Source organism: Giraffa tippelskirchi, chromosome 2 (genome assembly GCF_054371585.1).
Source record: "Giraffa tippelskirchi isolate mGirTip1 chromosome 2, T2T-mGirTip1v1.2.pri, whole genome shotgun sequence".
In the NCBI taxonomy this organism is placed as follows: domain Eukaryota; kingdom Metazoa; phylum Chordata; class Mammalia; order Artiodactyla; family Giraffidae; genus Giraffa; species Giraffa tippelskirchi.
In genome coordinates, this window is record NC_137276.1 from 192,271,169 (window position 1) to 192,295,540 (window position 24,372).

The following is a 24,372-nucleotide window of genomic DNA, read 5'->3' on the forward strand; positions in this document are numbered from 1 at the left end:
TAAACATGAAAAAATAACATTCCATGCTAAGTGAAGTTGAAGTGTTGGAAGTTTCAGGGAAAACAATGGTAGAAGGACTATAATGCTCAGTAATTGCAGTGTTCTAGAATGGATATACTATGTGGATGTACTTCCAAGTATATCCACCAGAAGATATACTGGAAGACCCACCAGAGAGTGTGTTCTAAGGAAAATAACAGACCACAAGCATACCAGTTAAGATGTTTATAATGAATGTGCTGGTGAAAAGAGCACCAGCATCTCTAATGAATGCAGGGGTGGTTTTCTTCTGTAAGTCCAAACCTGACAGTAAAAGAGTCAGTTTCAAAACTTGTCTGATAATAATGGCTATTATAACACCTCATAGTAAAAAGCATATTACAGCACTTATTTGCCACAAGCCAGAAGATTGTAATTATAATAACTACCAAGCTTTACGTGGTGACCAAGAGAATATGACTCATGAATAGTTATGGAGATGATTAAATTGCTATTATATTAACCATTTCCAACCTAGGTATAAATAAATGGATGGCTGTACTATGAGAAAAGAAATCAAGAACAAATAGCTAGAATCCTGAGGTCAACCCTGCAAATGAAGATTCATGATTTCCATCCCAGTTTTTAAAACTGATCAAGTGATCAGACCCAAAATTCTTGAACTGAAGAGGTGGCTGCAGTTTTAGGAAGAAGTGACTCTGCAATCCCAGGTTATTTATATATGAAATGAATCCATCAGTACTTCTTCAAAGGACCATAGGACAGTTTATATGAGTAACTGAACTGGGAAATGGAGAATACCTAAACACTGTTATGAATGTTGGGTAGGAGTACCTAATTGTCATGATATCCTGAGTCCTTAAGTGTCATCATGACCATTCTCTTAATGTAGTAATACATAAAAATCAAACAATAAATCAAATCTTAGCTAGGGTCTGGCTTACACTGGATAAACATACAGTATCTGAACTCATCTAATGACATTTTCTTTAGGACTTTCCTGGTGCTCAGTGGTAAGGAATCTGCTTGCCAATGTAGGAGACGCGGGTTCGATCCCTGTTTCAGGAAGATCCACTGGAGAAGGAAATGGCAACCTACTCCAGTGTTCTTGCCTGGGAAAAGTTAGGCACAGAGGAGTCCTGCAGGCTATAGTCCATGGGGTTGCAAAAGAGTTGGACATAACTTAGAGACTGGGCTTCCCTGGTGGCTCAGCTGGTAGAATTCATCTGCAATGCAGGAGACCTGGGTTCAATCCCTGGAATGGTAAGATCCCCTGAAGAAGGGAAAGGCTACCCACTCCAGTATTCTGGCCTGGAAAATTCCATGGACTGTGGGGTCGCAAAGAGTGGGACACGACTGAGCTACTTTCACTTTCACTTAGCCACTAAAACAACAACAACAAATATGTAATAGGAATTGTCATAGTTGGTAGTTTGCACAACCCTTATGTTCTTGATCTGTAGGATAGAAGCTACTAAGTGGGAAGTAAACTAAAAGTCTCTTAAACTGGTTGTCTCCAGCCAAGGTAGTAAGTACAAAATAATATCTCATTCAGAGTTGTGAGGAGATTAGTATCACCTTATAGACCTAAAGGATGTAGAAGAGGTTATCAGTGTCTGATGTGTCTTTCTGTACTTCAGTAGTTAAACTCCTATAAAAACCAAATGGATCATGAAAGATAACTGTACACTATTGCAAAATCAGTCAAGTAATCAAACATAGTATTTTTGCTAAACCAGATTAATGTAGTCTGGGGCATGGCATTTAGCCATTGATTTAGTGAATATGTTATCTTCTATTTCAATCAAAAAAGAAGGTCAGAAACTGTATGCACTCATGTCATGAACAGGTATACTGATTTAGTTTTATAGTCATGTCAATTATTCTGCTTTCCATCACAATATAGTCAGAGGATATCTGGATATCTTGGACATACTGCAGAACATCACAGTGATTTATCACATTGATAATAATATTTTGCTTGAGTTTTATGAGCATGACATGACTAGCATGCTGGAAGATTTGATAAGGCATCTATACTCTAGAGAGTGGAACATAAACTCTATGAAGATTTAGGAACCTGACATATGCTAAAACTACTTAGGAAATATAGTTAAACAGGAGTATTCTGGGAATTCTCTCCAAAGTAAACATGAAGTTGCTGTAACTTTCTCACTTATAAAACCCTACGACTCTCAAGGCATTAATGGTTTATACCAGTACCCTACTCTCAACTCATACCTATGGCTGATGGGAAATTCTGTATGACCTCCTAAATAAGGATAAGAATGTCTGAACTTAATTTATAGAGGGGTCATTTCATTGTATGGGTGCACATAAAAAGTGGACAGCAGTTTTATTGTAGCCTACTCAGGGGTGAACTTGAAAGATAATATCGAAGGAAATTCTTTGGACAGTGCGTCTACTTTTCCACTTCAGCAGAAAACAATGTATCAAAGTTAGAACATAAATAGTTTTGAGAATAGAGACAAATCTCCTGGACAAATGATCAAGAAATTGGAGGAAAACAGATGGGAAAATAGGAGGAAAGTATTATGAAGTAAGGGCTTCCCTCGTGGCTCAGCTGGTAAAGAGTCCGCCTGCTACGCAGGAGACCTGGGTTAGATCCCTGGGTTGGGAAGAGCCCCTGGAGAAGGGAAAAGCTACCTACTCCAGGATTCTGGCCTGGGGAATCCCACGGACTATACAGTCCATGGGTGGCAAAGAGTCAGACGTGATTTAGCAAATTTCACTTTCTTTTTCATTATGAGGTAAATGCATGTGGATGGACATATTGAAGTAAGCATGACATTTTTATCATATATTATTGTCCACTAGAGAGCTTTCACCATTGAAGAAGCACTGAACTATTAGGTAAATAAAATTGCCTGGCTAGTTGGTGTCATCCAACTAGCTGACACCTTGTCTTTCAATGGACAAGCCAGTGTTCGCATGAAAAGATATGACTGAAGAAGCTTCTGCAGAGGCAGAAGCCTAACAGAATGAACTCCCATTGCCAAAAATGATCTAAATTGCCAACAATAGACACCAACAATAAAACCCCAAATGACATCATTCTAGAGGAAACCTACAATACTTGGTGGCAAATTTATTATATTGTATTCCTTACATTCTGATCAGATCAAGAGTTTGTTCTCACGTACATAGACATGTATCCTGAGTATGGATTTGCCTTTCTTGTTAGCAGGGCATTGACTAGTACCTACTTCAGTGAGCTTATGGGACATCTGATCTATGGACAAAGAATCCCTTAGAATACTGTATCAGACCACTGAGCACATTTAAACTAAAAATGCTATAGGAGTGGCGTTTGTCCACAAGATCTAATATTTCTGTCACTTATTGTACCACCCAGAAGCCCACTGGCCTGAAGAAGATACACTGAGAATAACCGCTCTAAAGAAATATTTTGTAATAATAGCATGCATCATCCAGAATCATTAACACATATTGAAAAAAATGTTTATTTTGCACTGTTTCTCCAGAGGACAAATACATGGGAATGGGAAGCAAAGCATGGAAACAAGAGTACCCTCAGTTATTATTAACACTTCTAATGGTATGCCAGGAACTTTTGAAATGTCTCTGCATCTGGGCACTGCAGGATTATAGGTCCTAGACCCAAAGTAAAAGAGGAAAGAGTTCTACAGGACTATTACATATACCTGTTGCCCAGACACTTTGGCGTTATTTTTATTCAAGAAATAGCAACAAGAAGGAAAGTCAATGTTTGCTGCAAGTGTGATTGATACTGTTAATAAGGTGGTATATGCTACCCAGTAAATGCAGGGAAGATACAGATAATCAGTTTAAGGGATTTTTGATGCTTCTTGCCCAACTGTGAATATAATTAGAAAAGTACAGTAACTCCAAATTAAGAAGGGCATAGTGACTAGGACTCATCTTGTGGATGAAACTCTGGATCACACCAATGGGTAAGACATCAAGGCAAAAAAGAAGTACGAACTGAGGGCAAGGAGAATCTAGAATGAACGCTGGAGGATGATGACAATGAATGACAACTGAAGTACTAACAGTGACTGCCTTTGCAAAGTCTGAGGTCTATTACTGTCACATCCCTCTATTAGTTTCCTTTCAGAAATAACTGTTCAATGGAATTTTGAGGGAGCTGCTCCACAAACATATATGGAGAGTGGATCCAAGTAGCACGATTGGTGGAATGAAGTACACAGGATCACATTGCCACCCAGATCGAATTTTGAGACTCAGCTTGCTGCCTCCCGCTGAGGAATGTGGTCAGCAGACTGCCTCCAGCTATCAACTACTTCAGTCTGGTTTGGCTGCAGAGACATGCCTTAACTGAAGTCACACTTTCTCAGGGATGCCTGAATCCTATGACTAAGCAACTCAACCAGTAAAGCCGCTTAGTTGTGTTTGACTTTTATGACCCCATGGATAGCAGGATGCCAGGCTCCCCTGTCCATCACCAGCTGCCAGAGCACGTTTAAACTAAAGTCCCTCAAATCGGTGATGCCATCCAACCATCTCATCCTCTGTTGTCCCCTTCACCTCCTGCCTTTAATCTTTCCCACCATCAGGGTCTTTTCTAATGAGTCACTTCTTTGCATAAGGTGGCCAAAGTATTGGAGCTTCAGCTTCAGCATCAGTCCTTCCAAAGAATATTCAGGACTGATTTATTTTAGGATGAGCTGGTTGGCTCTCCTTGCAGTCCAAGGGACTCTCAAGAGTCTTCTCCAACACCACAGTTCAAAAGCATCATTCTTTGGCACTCAGCTTCCTTTATAGTCCAACTCTCACATCCATACAAGACTACTGGAAAAACCAAAGCTTTGACTAGATGGACCTTTGCCAGCAAGATAATGGATCTGCTTTTTAATATGCTTTCTAGGTTGGTCATAGCTTTTCCTCCAAGAAGCAAACATCTTTTAGTTTCATGGCTGCAGTCACCATATGCGGTGATTTTGGAGCCCCCCAAAATAAAGTCTGTCACTGTTCCCATACTTTCCCCATCTATCTGCCTTGAAGTGATGGGACTGGATGCCATGATCTTAGTTTCCTGAATGTTGAGCTTTAAAGCAACTTTTTCACTCTCCTCTTTCACTTTCATCATGAAGATCTTCAGGTCTTCTTCGCTTTCTGCCAGAAGGGTGGTGTCATCTTTACATCTGAGATTATTGACATTTCTCCTTGCAATATTGATTCCAGCTTATGCTTCATCCACCCTGGCATTTCCCATGATGTACTCTGCATATAAGTTAAATAAGCAGGGTGGCAGTATACAGCCTTGACATACTCCTTTGCCAATTTAGAACCAGTCTGTTGTTCCATGTCCAGTTCTAACTGTTACTTCTTGACCTGCATACAGATTTCTAAGGAGGCAGGTCAGGTGGTCTGTATTCTCATCTCTTTAAGAATATTCCACAGTTTGTTGTGATCCACACAATCAAAGGTTTTGGTATAGTAAATAAAGCAGAAGAAGATGCTTTTCTGGAGTTATCTTGCTTTTTCTATGATCCAATGGATGTTGGCAATTTGATCTCTGATTCCTCTGCTTTTTCTAAATCCAGCTTGAACATCTGGAATTTCTTGGTTCACATACTGTTGAAGCCTAACTTGTACAATTTGGCATTGCCTTTCTTTGGGATTGGAAGGAAAACAGCATTTCTGGCCCTGTGGCCACTGGTGAGTTTTCCAAATTTGTTGGTATATTGAGTGCAGCATTTTCACAGCATCATCGTTTTGTATTTGAAATAGCTCAACTGGAATTCCATCATCTCCACTAGCTTTGTTCGTAGCGCTAAGGCCCACTTGACTTCCCATTCCAGAATACCTGGCTCTCGGTGAGTGATCATACCATCATGGTTATCTGGGTCATTCAGATCTTTTTTGTATAGTTCTTCTGTGTATTCTTGCCATCTATTCTTAATATCTTCTGCTTCTGTTAGGTCCATACCGTTTCTGTCCTTTATTTTTCCCATCTTTGAAAGAAGTGTTCTCTTGGTAACTCTAATTTTCTTGAAGAGATCTCTAATCTTTCTCATTTATAGTTTTCCTCTGTTTCTTTACATTGATCACTTAAGGAAGGCTTTTTTATCTCTCTCTGCTGTTCTTTGGAACTCTGCATTCAGATAGGTATACCTTTTCTTTTTTCCTTTACCTTTCACTTCTCTTCTTTTCTCAGCTATTTGTAAGGCCTTATCAGACAAACATTTTGCCTTTTTGAATTTCTTTTTCTTGGGGATGGTTTGGATCACCAACTCATGTACAAAGTCATGAATCTCCATCCATATTTCTTCAGGTACTCTCTATATCTAATCTAATCCCTTGAATCTATCTGTCACTTCCACTGTATAGTTTGAAGGGATTTGGTTTAGGCTATACCTGAATGGTCTAGTGGTTCTCCCTACTTTGATCAATTTAACTCTGATTTTGCAATAAGGCATTCATGATCTGAGCCACAGTCAGCTCCCAGTCTTGTTTTGCTGACTGTATTGAGCTTCTCTGGACTTCCCTGGTGGCTCAGACAGTAAAGTGCCTGCCTACAATGCAGGACACCTGGGTTCAATCCCTCAGTTGGGAATGTCTCCTGGAAAAGGAAATGGCAACTCACTTCAGTATACTTGCCTGGAAATTCCCATGGATGGAGGAGCCTGGTAGGCTATAGTCCACAAGGTTGCAAAGAGTCAGACACTACTGAATGACTTCACTTACTGAGCTTCTCCATTTTTGGTCTCAAAGAATATAATCAATCTGATTTTGCTATTGACCATCTGGTGATAATTCTGTGATCCACAATGGATTTCCCAGCCTGGGAACCCAGAAAATTCACTTTGGAGGCCAGTGAGATTTGATGGCAGAAATTCCATGGGACTGGGGAAACAGACTTTTGGGGGCACAAACGGGACCTTGTGCACACCAGGACCTGAGAGAAAGGAGCAGTGACCCCACAGGAGACTGAGCCAGACTTGCTTGTGTGTGTTTATGAGTCTCCTGAAGAGGTGTGGGTAGACAGTGGCCTGCCATGGAGTCAGGGTCATTGAATACAATAGTACTGGGAGCCCTGGGGTGTGCTGGCATAAGTCCTTTTGAAGGAAGTTGCCATTACCCATAGCATAGTTTGGCCTTAGCCCAAACTACAGGGAAGGATCACAGCCCCAGCCATCAACAGAAAATTTGATTAAAGATTTACTGAGCATGGCCCCACCCATCAAAATGAGACCCAGATTCCCCCACAGCAGGTCCCTCCCATCAGGAAGATTCCACAAGCCTCTTATTTTTATCCATCAGATTGCAGACAGAATGACAAAGCAAGACAGCAGTATAAAGGCCTGGCCATTTTTGTCCATCAGGTAAAACTTCGATGGAAGTCACACTCTCAAGTGTCCCTTCCACAGACTGGCTGAGGCTTTGTCCACCCTGTGCCACAGTTTGACTTGTTCCTCATCCCCATTATTCTTCTCTTTTCTTTTCACAGATGTTAATGTCTAATAAATGTTAATACCTAATAAAAACTTCAATCTTCATATCAGAGTTGGCTTATAGAAAACCCGTTGGATATTTCCTTTACATACATTTGTACACAGAAATGGAAAACTTAAGATGTGGTTTCTCTGTGTTATTTCTAGTACTGAATCAGCTTCTGGGTGGAAGCAGTAGCTGCCATTTGAATGAATCACCAACTTTCCTGTAAAATATTATCTTAAATAGCCCTTTTAAAGTGACTCTGGCTATTACTCATTTGTTCTAATTAAATGATGTGAAGACAATCCTGAATCTCTTATAGTAAAACATGATTATAATTAGATTTCCATTTCTCTTTGTGCCTCTATAAAGATCTTTTATATTCCTCTCTCCCATCTTACTTCTCTCTTATACTAGAGCTGTTATGTTTCTGTGTCTTTGACATATGTTTAATGATTATAGCTTCAACATTTTTGAGCTGAATAATGAAGCTTCATCAGGCAACGGCTACCAGTAACATATGTTTTATATCTATAAAGAATGCTGTTCACTGACTTTACATACCAATATGATATAATTTTGTAAATTAAGTCAGATGTACATAATGTACTTTAAAATGGAATATATCATTTTCAAAGGAGAGTTATTTATATCTGGGGTTTTGGTTAACTAAGCAATTTGTTTATATCAGTATTATAATATCTATAATAGTTTCTTGGTTTTTGCTTGGTTGCCATTAAATCACTGTCTTTTTCATCAATTCAACATTTCCAATAGGTTCTATGAATACATAAATTCATAGTAATTAAGAGTTATTACATTGTTTACATCATACTGTAAAAGAATTAAGTGATGCGTTCCTTCATTCCCAGTACTATGCATTTTTCAATATATCAAACTTTCCTAAACTCGTTTTTCATAGATTAATAACTTGATTTTTATTTTAGTTATATGTGTATATATATGTGAAAATATACTCTTTTCTCTGTTTCTGATATAAAGCAAACTGTTTACCAAAAAATGGTAACAAAATTAGCAAAAATTGATTTGTCATTAATAGGGCGGTGATATATGGCCAGTTACCTAGGCATCCATAATTATCTCTGATATATAATTTTAAAACAAACCTTTAACTCTGAGTTATAGCAGATCTGCCAAAATAAATATAGACCATAAAGCAGTGTGGTAACACATGTGGCTAAAATTAATGTATGGATATTAAATAAATTATACATACAGAAGGACTTCCTTGGTATCTCAATCAGTAAAGAATCCACCTGCAATGCAGGAGACCCAAGCTTCATCCCTTGTCAGAAATATCCTCTGAAAAAGGAAATGGCAATCCACTCCAGTATTCTTTCCTGGGAAATCCCAAAGACAGAGAAGCCTGTCGGGCTACAATCCATGGAGGTCGCAAAGAGTCAGACTTAGCGACTAAACCGCCACCACCACCATCTCATACACAAACACACTAATATGTATATACTCTGCTCATATGCAGAAGGCTCTCTGTATGCCTTCTTTACTATCCCCTCTAGGACCTTACAGAAATTAATTGTACACAGTATCCAGAATATTCTTAGAAGAATACAAATCAGATAGATCATGTAGTTCTCTTGTTGAAAGCTCTCAATGATTGACTCTCATACTTAGAATAAAATAAAATTTCCTAAACCAGTGAATTAGTTTGCTGGGCTTCCCAGGTGGTGCTAGTGGTAAAGAACCCCTTTGCCAGTGCAGGAGACATAAAAGATGTGGGTTTGATCCCTGGATCATGAAGATCCCCTGGAGGATGGCATGACAACCCAGTCCAGTATTCTTGCTTGGAGAATCCCATGGACTGAGGAGCCTGACAGGCTATAGTCCATAGGGTCGCAAAGAGTCAGACACAACTGAAACAACTCAGCCTGCTATACAAAAGAGTACCCTAAACAACAGACATTTTCTCACAGTTCTGGAAGCTAGAAATCTGAGATCAAGGAGTCCACAAGATTTTTTTTTTCTTGCCGAGGCTTCTCTCCTTGGCTTGTAGTTGGTCTTCTTCACGTTCACATGGTGTTCTCCCTCTGTGTCTCTGTGTCCTCACTCCCTCTCCTTTTAAAGTTAACAGTCATACTGGATTAGAGTCCGTCACATTCTGAGGTATTGGGATGAAGAATTCAACATATGAATTTGAGGGAAAATACGTCAGCCAATAAAAGCAAAGGCACAAATTTTACTTCACCTAACCAGGTACTTCCTGAACACTTTTGTATCTTTCAAAAGAAAATTCTTTACTTGAAATGAACATTTTATTGAGTGAGAAACAACGAACTGGTATGAAATTTAAAAGCACTATGTTACAGGGTAACTTAAAAGTTGAAAATGGGAATATTCTTTAACCTTTACATTTACTGATTATTACAGTGGGGTTTTCAGATGGCATGAAAATGGTTAAAAGTGATTGCTTTATACTATTTTAAGAAAGAGACTTTAATATCCTTTATGATTATCAGAGACATTTATAAAAAAATAACCTAAGTTAAGTTTTGATTATGTTTATGAAAAGAGTAAACTAAAGTTTTGCTTATCTGGCTTAAATGGTTTCGTATGCTTGAGGGAGCTTCGATTCTAGTCTCTGTTTGGTTTTTATTTAGATATCTTCTACCCTTCTGGTCCAGACAAAGAAATCTTAGACATTTTTCCAGTTTTTCGATTCCAGCCTATTTCTACTTTGACTCATTTCCTCTGATTTAAAAACTCTTCACAGTGGTTTTGATTTTGCAATACTTTCTTCTTTCTTAAAACTTCAATTTAAGTGCCACCTCATAAGACAGATTTTCCATTAAAATAACAAAATTAGAAAACATTGTCTAACATAATGCTACTTTAATTTTCCTCATAACACTTTTTGTTATCTGATGTTCTCTTTTTTAGTTATATGTTAAATTCAGTTCTCTCAATTGAATATACAAAGAGAAGGAGAAAGAGAGAGAGAGACAAAGAGGGGATGAGGCTCTCTTCTCACTGTGTTGAAATAACAGTAATATAAAAATCCCTGGCACATAGAAGGTAGACAGTAAATACCTAATTACCTTATGACATGAATGACTACATGGATGGATCTAAATAATTAAATGTTGAAAATTACTTGTTTCTTATTTTTTAAAATATAATTAATCATTATTTAAGATTGAATAGACATAACACAAATAATGTTTGATAAGTAGCTAAAATTTTACATAGTTGAAGAAAGTTTTTAAATCATTCACTAGTTAGAATTACAACAATATCTTCATGAATTAAGTTGATCAGGTGTTACTTCCTTCAGTCAATCATTAGAATCATATATTTTTAAACTAAATGTCTATAGTCATATATCAAGTTAGAAAAATCAGGGCTTAAAATAGTTTCCTTCAAAACTAAAGGCTTATTGCACTGTGGATATCCTTCTTTATACTTGTGAATATGTAGTTACCCTCTCAATAATATTGAGGCATTTTGACAATGGATTTTGAAGAAAATGCTTCTGCTTTTATTGCTTATTTCAGAAGAATAGTACTAATAGTATAAGATATAGACAAAGTAGGAAGAAGTAGCTGTGAAATGATAGAAGTTGGTGTGAAGTTCTTGGGAGGAAAAGAATGCTAACATTCCTCAATACTTATTTGTTTAACGTTGTAGGATTTTTCTCTGATGCTGTATGAATACAATTGAGACACATCCCCAAACCCTCAGATTGCTCACACTGGAAACACTATAATGAGCCAAGATATGGATTGCCTTTAAAAGAGGAAACTAGAAACACAGTTATAGGAGCTGATAAGAAGTAATTTTTCTTACAATGAAGCAAATGTCAGGCAGGCTTTTTTATCAGCTCTTTTGATTTTTGGATACCTTCAATGTGTGTTCTGTGGTTTTAGCTTAGACAGTGTTTAACTTGTCATGGGTAAAGTTTGTAAGACCTGAGATGACATACTGTTAGGATATTAATCTTGACTATTTAAAGAATTGGTGAGCTTCTCCAGGTATTAAGAAGGTATAAATAAAATATTAAAAATTATCTTTTATTCATATACTGATAACTACACATTTCTGTCACATTGTTTTTGTCTTTAAGAAAAAAAATCTAAATTTTATAAAGCTAGATTAATTTGAATGTTATCTTTAATTAACCCTTCTCTCTACTTAGTAACTTCTCCCTGAGTAGGAATATAGGCAAACTAATTGTTGGTTCTGTTGCTGAAGATGCATTCATTTAAACTGTAATTCCAAAATGTGTGCTTATGGTTTCCACAGTTTGTTAAAACCTGGTAATCTAGATTACTTAAACTAGTGCTTGAATGTGATTTTGTTAAATCAAAAAGCTATTAATTTTTGTAAATTATTTCTGGTAAATATACATTTTAAATTGGAAAGAAATAGAATCCTAGGCTTTTAAATTTATTTTAAATTCATATTTAGTATTCATATATAAACTTGTGTAACAGTTTTTAACTTTTGCTTCAGTTTTATTTATTAATACTTCTCCAGTGATTTTTCTAGATTCTTAAACATAAAATGGATTTTTAACTCAAAAAATTTTGTGTGTATTGATCATCCATTATTTTCACTATTTTTAGTAACAGTTTTCCTTAAGATGTTTCTATAATAGTTGACAGCTCTTCAAAACAATAGTAACAACAACATCAAAATGTTGTCAGTAACAATGCTACCTTCATTTGGGATTAGATCAAGCTGTAATAAAAAGATTATAGTATATAAGAACAACTGAATGGTGAACAAACCTAGAAAGTCAAATATATTTCTGCAACATCCATTAAGGAGATCACCATCTCTAAAACATGTCTAAGATTATGACTACTCTGATTTAAATAAGTGACTTAAAATATTACAGAGTAAACTGGAAGTATTATTTTAGTATAAAGAAGAATTTTCAATTTAAAGAAATCCTTAATGTTAACTATATTTTTTACTATAAATAACATACGAGGGCTTCCCAGGTGGCACAATGATAAAGAATCTGCCTCCCAATGAAGGAGATGCGAGATGTGGGCTCAATCCCTGGATTGGGACGATCCCCTGGAGTAGGAAATGGCAACCCACTCCAGTGTTCTTGACTGGAAAATTCCACGGACAGAAGAGCTTGGGAGATTACAGTCCATGGGTTTCCAAAGAGTCAGACATGACTTAGCATGCATGCAAATGACATTCTAGAAAGTGATACCTGCTGATGCCAAAAGACTATAAAAAAGAAATATAGATACATAAGCAAGGTAGCTGGATGTCACCAGGACAGGAACTCATCATGTTATTTCATTAAATTGTTTGGGGGCCATAGTCTGTGCTTCACCTTTACAGGTCTGTAAACTCAAAGAGAGGTAAACGTAGAGTGTATGAATGCAATAATAATAATAATATAGTAATAAGAGGATCTTGCTCTTATTAAAACTTGCTCACAAAATGGTAACTGTAAAGATTTTTATTTTTACATTTTTAAAGATGTAAAAAGGATTGTGTCTGTCCTCACATGTGAAGAAAAAAATAAGACAGTTTGAAGAATGGATACGCATTCTTGCTTGTTCTTTATGTTGTTGTGCAGTTGCTCAGCCATGTCCAACTCTTTGCAACACCATGGACTGCAGCACACCTGGTTTCCCTGTCCTTCACTATCTCCTAGAGTTTGCTTAAACTCATATCCATTGAATCGGTGATGCCATCCAACCGTCTCACCCTCTGTTGTCCCCTTCTCCTCCTCCCTTCAATCTTTCCCAGCATCAGAGTATTTTCCAATGAGTTGGCTCTTCACATCAAGAGGCCAAATTTCTAATTAACATAATATTGAAAATCCTAGTTAGTGTAATCAGAAAAGATGTAAAATTGTTTTTGTTTGCAGATAACATGATTTTATATATAAAAAGTCCCAAAGACTCCACCAAAAGCTGTTGGAACTGATAAATTAATTTAGTAAAGTTGCAGTAAATAAAATCAACAAACAAAAATAAGTAGAATTTCTATATACTAACAATAAACTATCTGAAAAATAAATTAAGCGAACAATCACATTTATAATAGCATAAAAGACTTGGAAATAATTTTAAACAAAGAAGTGAAAGATATGTACACTGAAAATGATAAAATAATGATGACAGAAATTGAGAAAGACAAACAATTGGAAAAGTTTACTATGCTTATGGAATGTAAGAATTAACATCATTAAGATGTTCATATTGCCCAAAGTGACCTACAGATTCAGTGCAATCTTTATTAAAATACCAGTGGTAGTTTTCACAGAAATAGAAAAACATTTCCAAAATTCATGTGGAACAACAAAAGTCCTCATACAGCAAAAGCAACCTTGAGCAAAAAGAACAAAGTTGGAAGTAACACTACCTGATTTCAAAACACACTGTATAGCTATAGCTATCAAAACAGCATGTTACCAGCATAAAAATATATAGACCAACGGAACGGAATAGAGCCCAGAAATACATCCATGCATTTATAAGCAATGGATTTTAGACAAAGACAGTCTCTTTAGTAAATGATGTTGGGGAAAGTAAATATTCACATGCAGAAAAATGAAATTGGACTTTCCTCTGACACCATTTATAAAAATCAACTCAAAATTGATTGAAGACTTAAACACAAGATCTGAAACTGTAGAAAGTAACAACATAAAAAAGAAAAAAACTTTTTAACAATGGTCTGAGCAAATTTTTTTGGATACAATACTAGAAGCATAGGCCACAGAAGCAAAAGTAAACAAATATGATTGCATCAAACTAAAAAACTTCTGGATAGAAAAGGTGAAAAAAAATCAACGAAATGTCGAGACAACCTATGGATTCGGAGAAAATATGTTAAAATCACACATCTGATAAGTTGTTATATAATATCTATACCCAAATAGCTCAATAGCAAGAAAACAACCTGATACAAGGCAAAGTTCCTGGATAGCCATTTCTCAAAAAATAAAAAACAAAAACAAAAACACAAATGTCCAATGGTATATGAAAAAATGATCAACATTATAATCATCAGGGAAATGCAAATCAAAAGCACAATGAGATGTTACCTCACACCTGTTAGAACTGACTATTATCAAAAAGACAAAATTTGTAAATGTTGGTAGGGATGTAGAGAAAAAGGATCTCTGTACATTGTTGGTGGAAATGTAAATTGGTACAGCCATTATGGAAAATAGTATGGAGGTTTCTTAATAAAGTAAAACTAGAACTACCATATAATTTCTCAATCCCAGTTCTGGGTATCCAAAGGAAGTGGAAAAATTTCTGTATTCACTGAAGCATGACTCACAATAGTGAGGAAATGGAATCCGCCTACTTGTAAAATAATTGGGTGAATGAATAAAGAAAATGTCACACACACACACACACACACACGTATAGCAACATTTAAAAATAATGAAATCTTGCTATTTGCAATGACACAGATATATCTAAGGGATGTTATGCTAAGTGAAATAAGCCAGTCATGAGACTGCATGATTTCACTTATATGTGGAATCTAAAGAAGTTGAACTCATAGAAGCAGAGAGTAGAATGGTGATTGCTTGGGTCTGGGTAGTGGAGGCAACAGAGAACATGGTCAAAAATACAAAGTTTCAGTTATGTAGAATGAATAGTTCTGGAGAGCTAATACACAGATTTCTGACCATAGCTAATATGTCTTTGTATACTTGAAAGCTGCTAAGAGAGATGATTTTAAATGTTCTCACTGTACACAAAAATAATAATTATATGCTAATTACCTTGATTGTAGTAATCATTTATACATTTATAAAATCTTTATTTGTCAATTAGCTTCAGTAAGCTTGAAAAAATGTTTACCTTGAAATTGTTATTTGTTCACCTGTAATTAATTTAGGTAATCTAGAAGATGAAATTTGGACATTTTGAGTGTTGAGATTTATATGAGCTTTGGGACTTTGAGTTGATATTGTAATGGATTGAGACTTTTGGAAACATTGAGATAGGATACATATATTTTGCATGTGGGATGGATGTAGCTTCTTGAGAGTCAATAGGTATACTGTGGTAGGCAGAATAATGGCCTCCAGAATATGTTTATGCCTTAATCCCCCAAATCTGTGAATTTGTTACCTTATATGGAAAAAGAGACTCTGGATTAAGACTTAATACAGGAAGATCATTCTGAATTATTTGGGTGAGCCCAATATAATTAAGAGTCCTGATTAAGAGGGAGGCAGGAGCACCCGAGTCAGAGAAGGAAACAATACAGACAGAAATCAGGGAGGAGAGGGATTTGAAGATACTATACTTCTTGATTTAAAGATGGGAGGTGGGCTCACAAGCCAAGGATTCTAGGTAGTCTTTGAAGGATGGAAAAATCAAGGAACTCATTTCTTCCCCTAGAACTTCCAGAGAGATTGTAGCTGTTTTAACAACTTTGAATTTATCCAGTCAAGAACACTTTAGACTTCTGAACCTCAGAGCTCCAGAACTGTAAAAGAACAATTTTTGTTTATTTTAAGCCACTAAGTTTCCCAAAGTGTGTATAGGGAAAATTTGCTTTGTAATAATTAGAAGTGTTCAAAGAATGTTTTATATTTGTTTCTTTCTCTTCTTGATCAATTAGAATTAAGTTTGGAAAAAGACTAAGCAGGTGATTTAATACAGGACTTGTCCCTACTTTTAATAGATACTATATTTCAGGAATCTCTCAGTCAGAGATATGATACACATTTTTTTTTATATCTCTGCAAAACACTTATTTTTTTTTCTTCTTCATGTCTATTTCAACTAATTAGCTAATAAATATGTGTTGTAATATCTTTTTAAATTTCACTGTTGATATGACTATTTTTCTAGAACATTTCATGACTGAGATCTAAACATTAATAGATAAAATGAATTCTGGCATTTCTTATCTATATTTGCCAATTATTTTGAATACTAGATATGGCAATAGCTTGTGGTATCTAATATCAAAAATTTAGAAAATTAAAAGTAAATCATTCCATTGTTCAACTGAAGTTGTTAAGAATAAGCAAAAGGAGGATTTCCTTTTTATGATAACTTTCCAATATACAATCAGTTAACTTTAGGACTATTTCTCATGCATTATTTAAAATGCATTGCTCACTGTACTATTATTCTGAACTTGATTTTTTTAATCGTATGTATGCTGCCACAAAATAATATGTTATTTTTTTCAATCTTTAGATTAAACTGAAAGGTGACCGGTATCTGTGCTGTGCTTAGTCACTCAGTTGTGCCCAACTCTTTGCGATTCCATGGATCATAGCCCACCAGGTTCCTCTGTCCATGGGGATTCTCAAGGGTAGAATACTGGAGTGTGTTGCCATGCCCTTCTCCAGGGGATCTTCCCAACCTAGGGATCGAACCCAGGTCTCGCACATTGCAGGAGGATTCTTTATCATCTGAGCTGCTAGGGAAGCCCGTGACTGATACCTAGACATGCTCAATTAGTATAACTTAATTTAAAATTGAAAAAATCAATTTTATGTTTTCAACCTTATAAATATTTATACATAACTGAGAAACAATGATAGAACAAAAAGATTATTTTGAAAAAAATGCCTGTTTTAATTAACTGATATAATCAAGTAGATAGTCATCTAATTGTGCTATTTTGGTTTTCAAGTCAATTAGATGTTGAGTAGAATGAATTATTCATATATTTTTCCACACTATTCTAGAAGGCAAATGTTTTCTATTCATTACATTTTTCACCTTTTGCCAAGGAAAAAAAAAATCAATTGAAAACAACATACCATTCAGTCTTCTTTACAATAAATATTACACTAAAACTGATGGAAATGTGAAGAGAGTACTTGTTTATTGTTGTGCTGTTGAATTTTGCTTTAACTTTCAGGGTATCAGAAGGATAGATTACTTTAATGTTCAGTCTCAGATATAAAAGTCATTGCTCTGCTCACATAAAAATTAAGTTGGTCCATTTTCTAATACCTGCTCTAAATATCATATGTAATATGTTTACCCATTCATATGTTTCCAGTGCTGCCTACATACAAAGCACTCTCTCTGGTGCTTTAAGGAAAATAATTTAATTGATAATTATATTACAAATCTGTAAAACAAGTTCTATTTTTCTCTGTCCAAGCTGATGTATCAAAAATCTGACCTATCCTGAATAATCAAAAATTCTCTTAGAATCCTTTTTACACAATTTTTGTTGGGCCATTTACAATTCACTGTTACCCTTATCCTAAAATAACATTGTGTATAAGATTTCTAACTTGGATTGAAATTTAATTTTTACATATTTATTTTGTCTAATCAAATAGATATTAAATTACTTTAGCATAAATCTTAGCAATTCTGTGTTGTTGTTACTGCAATGATTTAAGCTAAATAATGTTGTGTATATTTGGCGCAAATTCAGTACTCATTAATTTAACCTTCTAAGTCCTGTTGTCACCATTCATTTCTATTTTTGCTTTATTTTCCTTTGTCATTTTGTTGAGTAGTGACATTTTCAACCCCCATTCTTTAGAATCTCATGTTAAAGTGAGTTTAACATTCTGAGCCACAAAATAAATATGGTCCAGAATTATTAGTTTTATATGAGAGTTTGAGGAAAATCCCAAAGTATCAGTAAAATATTTTTTTTTTTATATTTAAACAAATGTGCAATTAGGGGTAGAATACAACTTAAGAAATGCTGTACTTCTATTGATCATCTTCAGACTTCTTCAACAACCACTCAACATTCTTATCAACATACTTCTCTATATGAGCACTGCATACTGCGAAACTTTCTTCTACCTTATTATTTAACATAGCTCACTGCTGTTCTGTTGCTTTTCACACATTTTTTTTTTTTTAGAGGGGAGTGGTAGATTTTCATTCTCAGTCTTATTTTCCTTTCCTACCTATTAGGACCTGTTTCTCACTTTCTCATCCTAATACCTTATGATAATTTGATCTATTCAAATAAAGCCAACTTTCAGAGAGTTAAAAGTTGATATAATTGTGATTGCATGCACGAAGACATAACATTCAGATCAAAAATAAAGTGGATCTGATGGAATGTTGAAAAAATCCTGAACACTATTTATAGAAGTTGCCTTTGTATTTCTGTTTTCCTCCCTCAAAGGTACCATTACTTAGGCATGCTCCTGCTTAAGGAAGACTTTTTTTCCCACAGTATTTTTTAAAAGACAAAATGAAAGACTTGTTTCATTTTCCTACCTATCTATTTTCCTTTCTAAGTTAAGTCTCATCAGTGGTTGTGAAACCTTTTTGAGAGAAGTAAGTTTCAGTATTGCATTTTGAATTACAGGCAACTTTGCTCTTGTAACATAGCATACCATGCTGCATGTCATTTTGGGTCAGGATCTTTATGAGAAAAGTCTGTTTTCTGAAAAGGAAATACATTTTCTTGTTGATATAATTCAACTTTTCACAATATGAGATATGTGATATAAATTTTCAAGAGTGCTGTTTCAGACTTTAAAATCAAACATGAAAATAAGAGGAAGAAAATGTAAATGCAATACTTCTACAAAAATGAGTTAGAATTAAAAAATTGTGATGAAGCTTGTGTGACAAATGTTTTAAATTGGCAGGTCACTATTTTTTAATTCTTCTAAAAACAGAGCTTATAGTATCAAAAAGACTTAAAGTTTTAAAAATTAATTCTCATTCACCAACTATGTTTCTTTTATATAAATCCCAATTATGCAGACAGAATGCTTTGTAGTTAAATTGTAGAAAAGCTTACTAATAACCAAAATGTTCTTTTTTCAGTGTATAAAAAAATAATGTATTTGATTAAACACAAAGAATTTGTTTTCAAAGGAAATTGTAGCAAAGTGTCATACTGGAAGGCTTCCCAGGTTGCTCAGTGGTAAAAGATCTGCCTGCCTGTGTAGGAGAAGCAAGTTCGATCCCTGGATCAGGAAGATCCCCTGCAGTAGGAAATGGCAACCCACTCCAGTTTTCTTGCCTAGAGAGTCCTATGGACAGAAGAGACTGGCAGACTACAGTCCATGGGTCACAAAGAGTTGAAAATGACTGAAGTGACTGAGCACATTTGTATTAGAATCAAATTCTTGCACTGTCTAGAAAAAACAAGGAGATAACAGAGGATTCAAACAAATTGTTTAAAATAAGAAAATAAAAAAATCCAGGAAAGATATAGACAACATATGAGTCAACACACAAGTCATTAAAGGGAACATCTGAAGTGCAAGCGATTACAAAGGGATTCTAAAACTCACTATCCGTTAGAGACACTCAATTTTTAAAAATTTTTATTTATAGAAATCAGTATGATAAAATTAGATAATGAAAGCTTTTCTTGTGCTCAGTCACTCAGTAATGTCTGACTCTTTGTGACTCCATGGACTGCAGCATGCCAGGCTCCTCTGTTCACGGGAATCCCAGGCAACAGCCCTGGAATGGGTTGCCATTTCTTCTTCCAGGGATCTTCCTGACCCAGGGATCAAACCTGCATTGGCAGGTGAATTCTTAACCAGGTTTTTCTTAGGGTATGGAAAATAGAAATTCATTCCAGTGAAGTACACAAGTACGGATTTTTTGGGAAGAAATCTGGCACTACTTACTAACATTATAACTATCTTGTGATCTCACTACTAGGCTATAAACCAGTGAAATTTACAAACACACATGTTTTGTGAAGGATCTGCCTGCAATGCAGGAGGCCCGGGTTCTATCTCTGGGTGGGGAAGATCCCCTGGAGAAGGAAATGGCTGCTCACTCCAGTATTCTTGCCTGGAGAATTCCACGGACAGAGGAGCCTGGCGGGCTACAGTCCACGGAGTCGTAAAAAGTTGGACATGACTGAGCAACTAACACTTTCACTTTCAAGTAAAATATAATAAAGCTTACCATAAGATGGTTGGATGGCATCACCGACTCGATGGACATGGGTTTGGGTAAACTCCGGGAGTTGGTGATGGACAGGGAGGCCTGGCGAGCTGCGATTCATGGGGTCTCAGAGTCGTACACGACTGAGCGACTGAACTGAACTGAACTGAACTGAAGATACTATGGCATTTGGTTAGAAGCAGTAACATGCAGTTTATGGGCCTATGTCAAAAGGAAAGCAGTGAATATCAAATATAATGGGAATGTAGAGGGACTGTCTCTCTCATGTAGTAATGGTGGAAATGTAAAACAACACAGTCACTCTGGAAAAAAGTTTGACAGTTTCTTACAAAGCCAAAGCTACATTAACGTACTACACAACAGTTATGCTCTAAGTATTTTTCCTAAAGAAACGAAAACCTACATTTAACACAAACCTGCACAAATCTTCATAGCCATTTTATTTTGAATAGTCAAAAACAAAGAATATACATTTTCTTCAGCAGGTAGCTAGAAAAACTCTGCTGTATACATATCGTGGAATAGAATTCAGCAATAAAAAGGAACAAAGTATTGCTTCACACAATTTTGTGAATTTCAAGGCGTTATTTTGAGGACAAAAACCAATTTGGTGTATTTTCTATAACTTTCTCAATGTGACACAATTTTAATTATAAAGAACAAGTTAATATTTGACACAGCTTAACTTTAGGGAAGGGTGTGACTATTAAAGTGTAGCAAAAAGGAGTTTATTTGTGGTTATTAAACAGTTTTATAATCTGACTATATTTGTTGGTTAGACAAATCTATACATGTGATGAAATTTCATATAACTACACAGGAAAAGTTTGCAAGTAAAATTTTACCTTATACAGGCAAATTCTATATAAAGTTCTTAGTTTTGTTAATAGTTTGTTTTTTTTTTTCATTTTCTGAATGTTGAGTTTTATTTTTTATTTTTGGGGATTCTGGAAGGGGAACACATGTACACCCATGGTGGATTCATGTCAATGTATGGCAAGACCAATACAATATTGTAAAATTAGTTTTGTTAATAGTTTAAAAAATGCCAAATTTCTGGTCTTGACAATGTCATTTTTTAACATGATAGTTTTGGGAGAAGATAGATAACATGTACAAATAAACTCTCTGTACTATTTTTGCCATTTCTTTTAAATTTAAAGTTATTTTAAAATAAGAATTTAAAAATAAAGTACAAATGGATTTGGAAACTAGTAGTGCTGAATTAAATTTACAAATTAATTTTAGCAGAACTGACATATACATGTTACAGTTGACCCTTGAACAAATCTGGTTTTCATTCTGTGGGTCCACTTAAATACAGATATTTTTCATTATTAATTTTACCCTACTCCATGGTCTAATGTCATTGATTGAATCCAAAAATATGAAGGAACCAAGGGTTAAAAGTGTGGAATACAATCCCCATGTTGTTCCAGGTCAGCTGTACATTAATTCTTTCCAAACTTGGAAGAATAGTATCTTAGTATTTCTCTTCCCTTAGAATTTGTTCAAGTCCTCATTTTGTCTTTGCAGTTAAGTTTTAAATTTAAATTTCTTTCTATATAGAATTACATATATAGAGAGAAATTAAATTTTTCAGATTCAGATTTTGTTTATGCTTAATTCTACTTAGTTCATTTTTTAAATTCTGGTTATTAATGTGAAATATGTATTTAACCTTGCAGTATCAGATGGGTTATAGTTCTTGTCACATACAATTTTTTTTGTTTCTTCTAACCTTTGAATTTGACTATATAGCACATTTTATTCATGGTTTATTAGTTTTTTGTTAATTCTATTAGTTTCTCTGTGTATAAATCATAATTACATAGAAGAGTGTCAACAGCCTTAAGGGAAGATTGTATTTTCTAATATTGTATAAATAATATTAAGTGAATGAGAGGATAAGCCATAGACTGGGAGAAAATATTTGCAAAATACATATCTGATCAAAGATAGTTATTTAAACTAGACAAAGAACTAACGACTCAACAATAAGTTAACAGACAATCCAATAATAAAAATGGAGCAAAGATCTTGACAGAGAGCTCATCAAAGGTATAAAAATGCAAAAAAAATTATGATAAAATGCTCCACATCTTATGTCATCAGAAAAATGAAAATTAAAACTATAATGAGATATCACTACACACCTCTTACAATGTCTCAAATCCAGAATAATGGATGTGTCAATGTAGGTTCATCCTTGCTAAAAAAAAAAGTACCATTCTGGTTAATAATGTTAATGGGGCTGCTATGCACATGTAAGGGCAAGGAGGATATGGGAAATCAGTATTTTTTTTTTTCTTAATTTTGTTGTAAATCTAAAACTGCTCCAAAAATTAAGATATTTTAAAAAATAAACAGAGGAATGAAATCAACTCATTAACTCACAGGCCTCCTTGCTGTGGGAGGTATCTCATTATATCCCAATGTCTGTGGAGATGCTGGGTCACAAAAGAAAAGTACTTTTTAAAATCGTATGATTCTTATACTAATGAAATTACTTTATAAATTGATGGAATGCTTAGTAATAAACTCCTCTGTCAAAAGTTGGCTACAGTAGTTTCAAAGAAAGACTTTGAATTGTGAATTTTTCACAATGAAAAATTCATTGTGAATCAAGCTAGTGATACACTTGATAATAAGAAAAATAACTGGCATAAGAGTTTAAAAGTGATTTCTTAATAGAATAACTGTCACTATAAGGACGAGGTGATCCATTCCAAAATTCTTTAATATATCATGCATAATTCAAAACAATACTAAACTCAGCAACATATGAATTTTAAAAGATGGATGGTGGAGTACTGCCAACTAGCTCTATGACTATACTCCAGCAGCGTAGTGAGATTGACAATACACTTTTAAACTAGTAAGGCAAACATAACCAGGTTTACTTGAAGTCCTTTACAATAAGTAAAATAAACACAACTCACTAAGCAGTGGAATTAAAGAAAGGAGAAAAGTTCTTGAATTTGTATCTCCCTTGTTTGATACAAACGGAATAGACAGGATGTTATAACTGGAAACAAAGTTTTACTGAACTAAATGCAACTTTTCTACTAAGTATGAATCAACAAAATGATTTTGATTTTAGTGAATGGGGAGAAGAGCTTCACAAAGGCAAAAATAACTCAGTAGGACAAAACATAAGTTACACATTTTAAAAAACTGAATAATTTTAAAAATTAAAAATTGAATTGAACAACACAATTCAAAAGACTCAGTATTTTACTTGTTAATAGGTGCAATAGTTTCCTATTACATACATATTTTCCCTGTTGATCTTAAAAGTGGTGGTTGAGCATTAAAGGATAAAGTTAATGAGCAAATAGAACTTATATGATAGACTGTATCTAATTGAATGTACCACCAGCTGTCCATGTGCAGTTCATTTATAATGTAATCATGGTTACAGTGTTGCTTTCATTATGTTTATAGTTGTCTTTGAATGTACCATGAGATTTCTCAGTTCATAAAATTTTATATTATGCAGTAATATGTGTTACCTCCTAATATTATACCTTTGGTTTTATATATTACATATTTTAAATCTAAATTATAATATGGATTATTATAAACTGGTATCCAAAATTTTACCTAGATAGGGAAGAGTTAATCAGTGAAAAATATGAAAGAGCATGTCATAATTTATTCTGTTAATGTGCTTGTTTACAATCTATAACATAATGATGTGTTTATGTATTTCCAATTAGGAGATTTCATTACATAATTTTATCACATAACTACACAACTATATATTACCACATAATTGTTGTTGTTCAGTTACTCAGTCATGTCTGACTCTCTGCCACCCCATATTGCAGCATTCTAGGCATCCCTGTTCTTCACTATTATTCCTTCTGAATTTGCTCAGACTCATATCCACTGAGTTGATAATGCCTCATCCTCTGGCAACCCCCTTCTCTTTCTGTCTCAGTCATTCCCAGCATCAGGATCTTTTCCAATGAGCAGACACTTTGCATCAGGTGGCCAAAGAATTGGAGCTTCAGCTTCAGTATCAGTCCTTCCAATGAAT

At 34.9% G+C, this 24,372-nt stretch overlaps 1 protein-coding gene across 1 annotated transcript in view; it reads left to right on the top strand.

The window, feature by feature from the left end:
• Positions 1 to 24,372, top strand: part of LOC145539113 (uncharacterized) — a 748,246-nt gene that overhangs the window by 359,554 nt on the left and 364,320 nt on the right. The window lies entirely within an intron of this gene.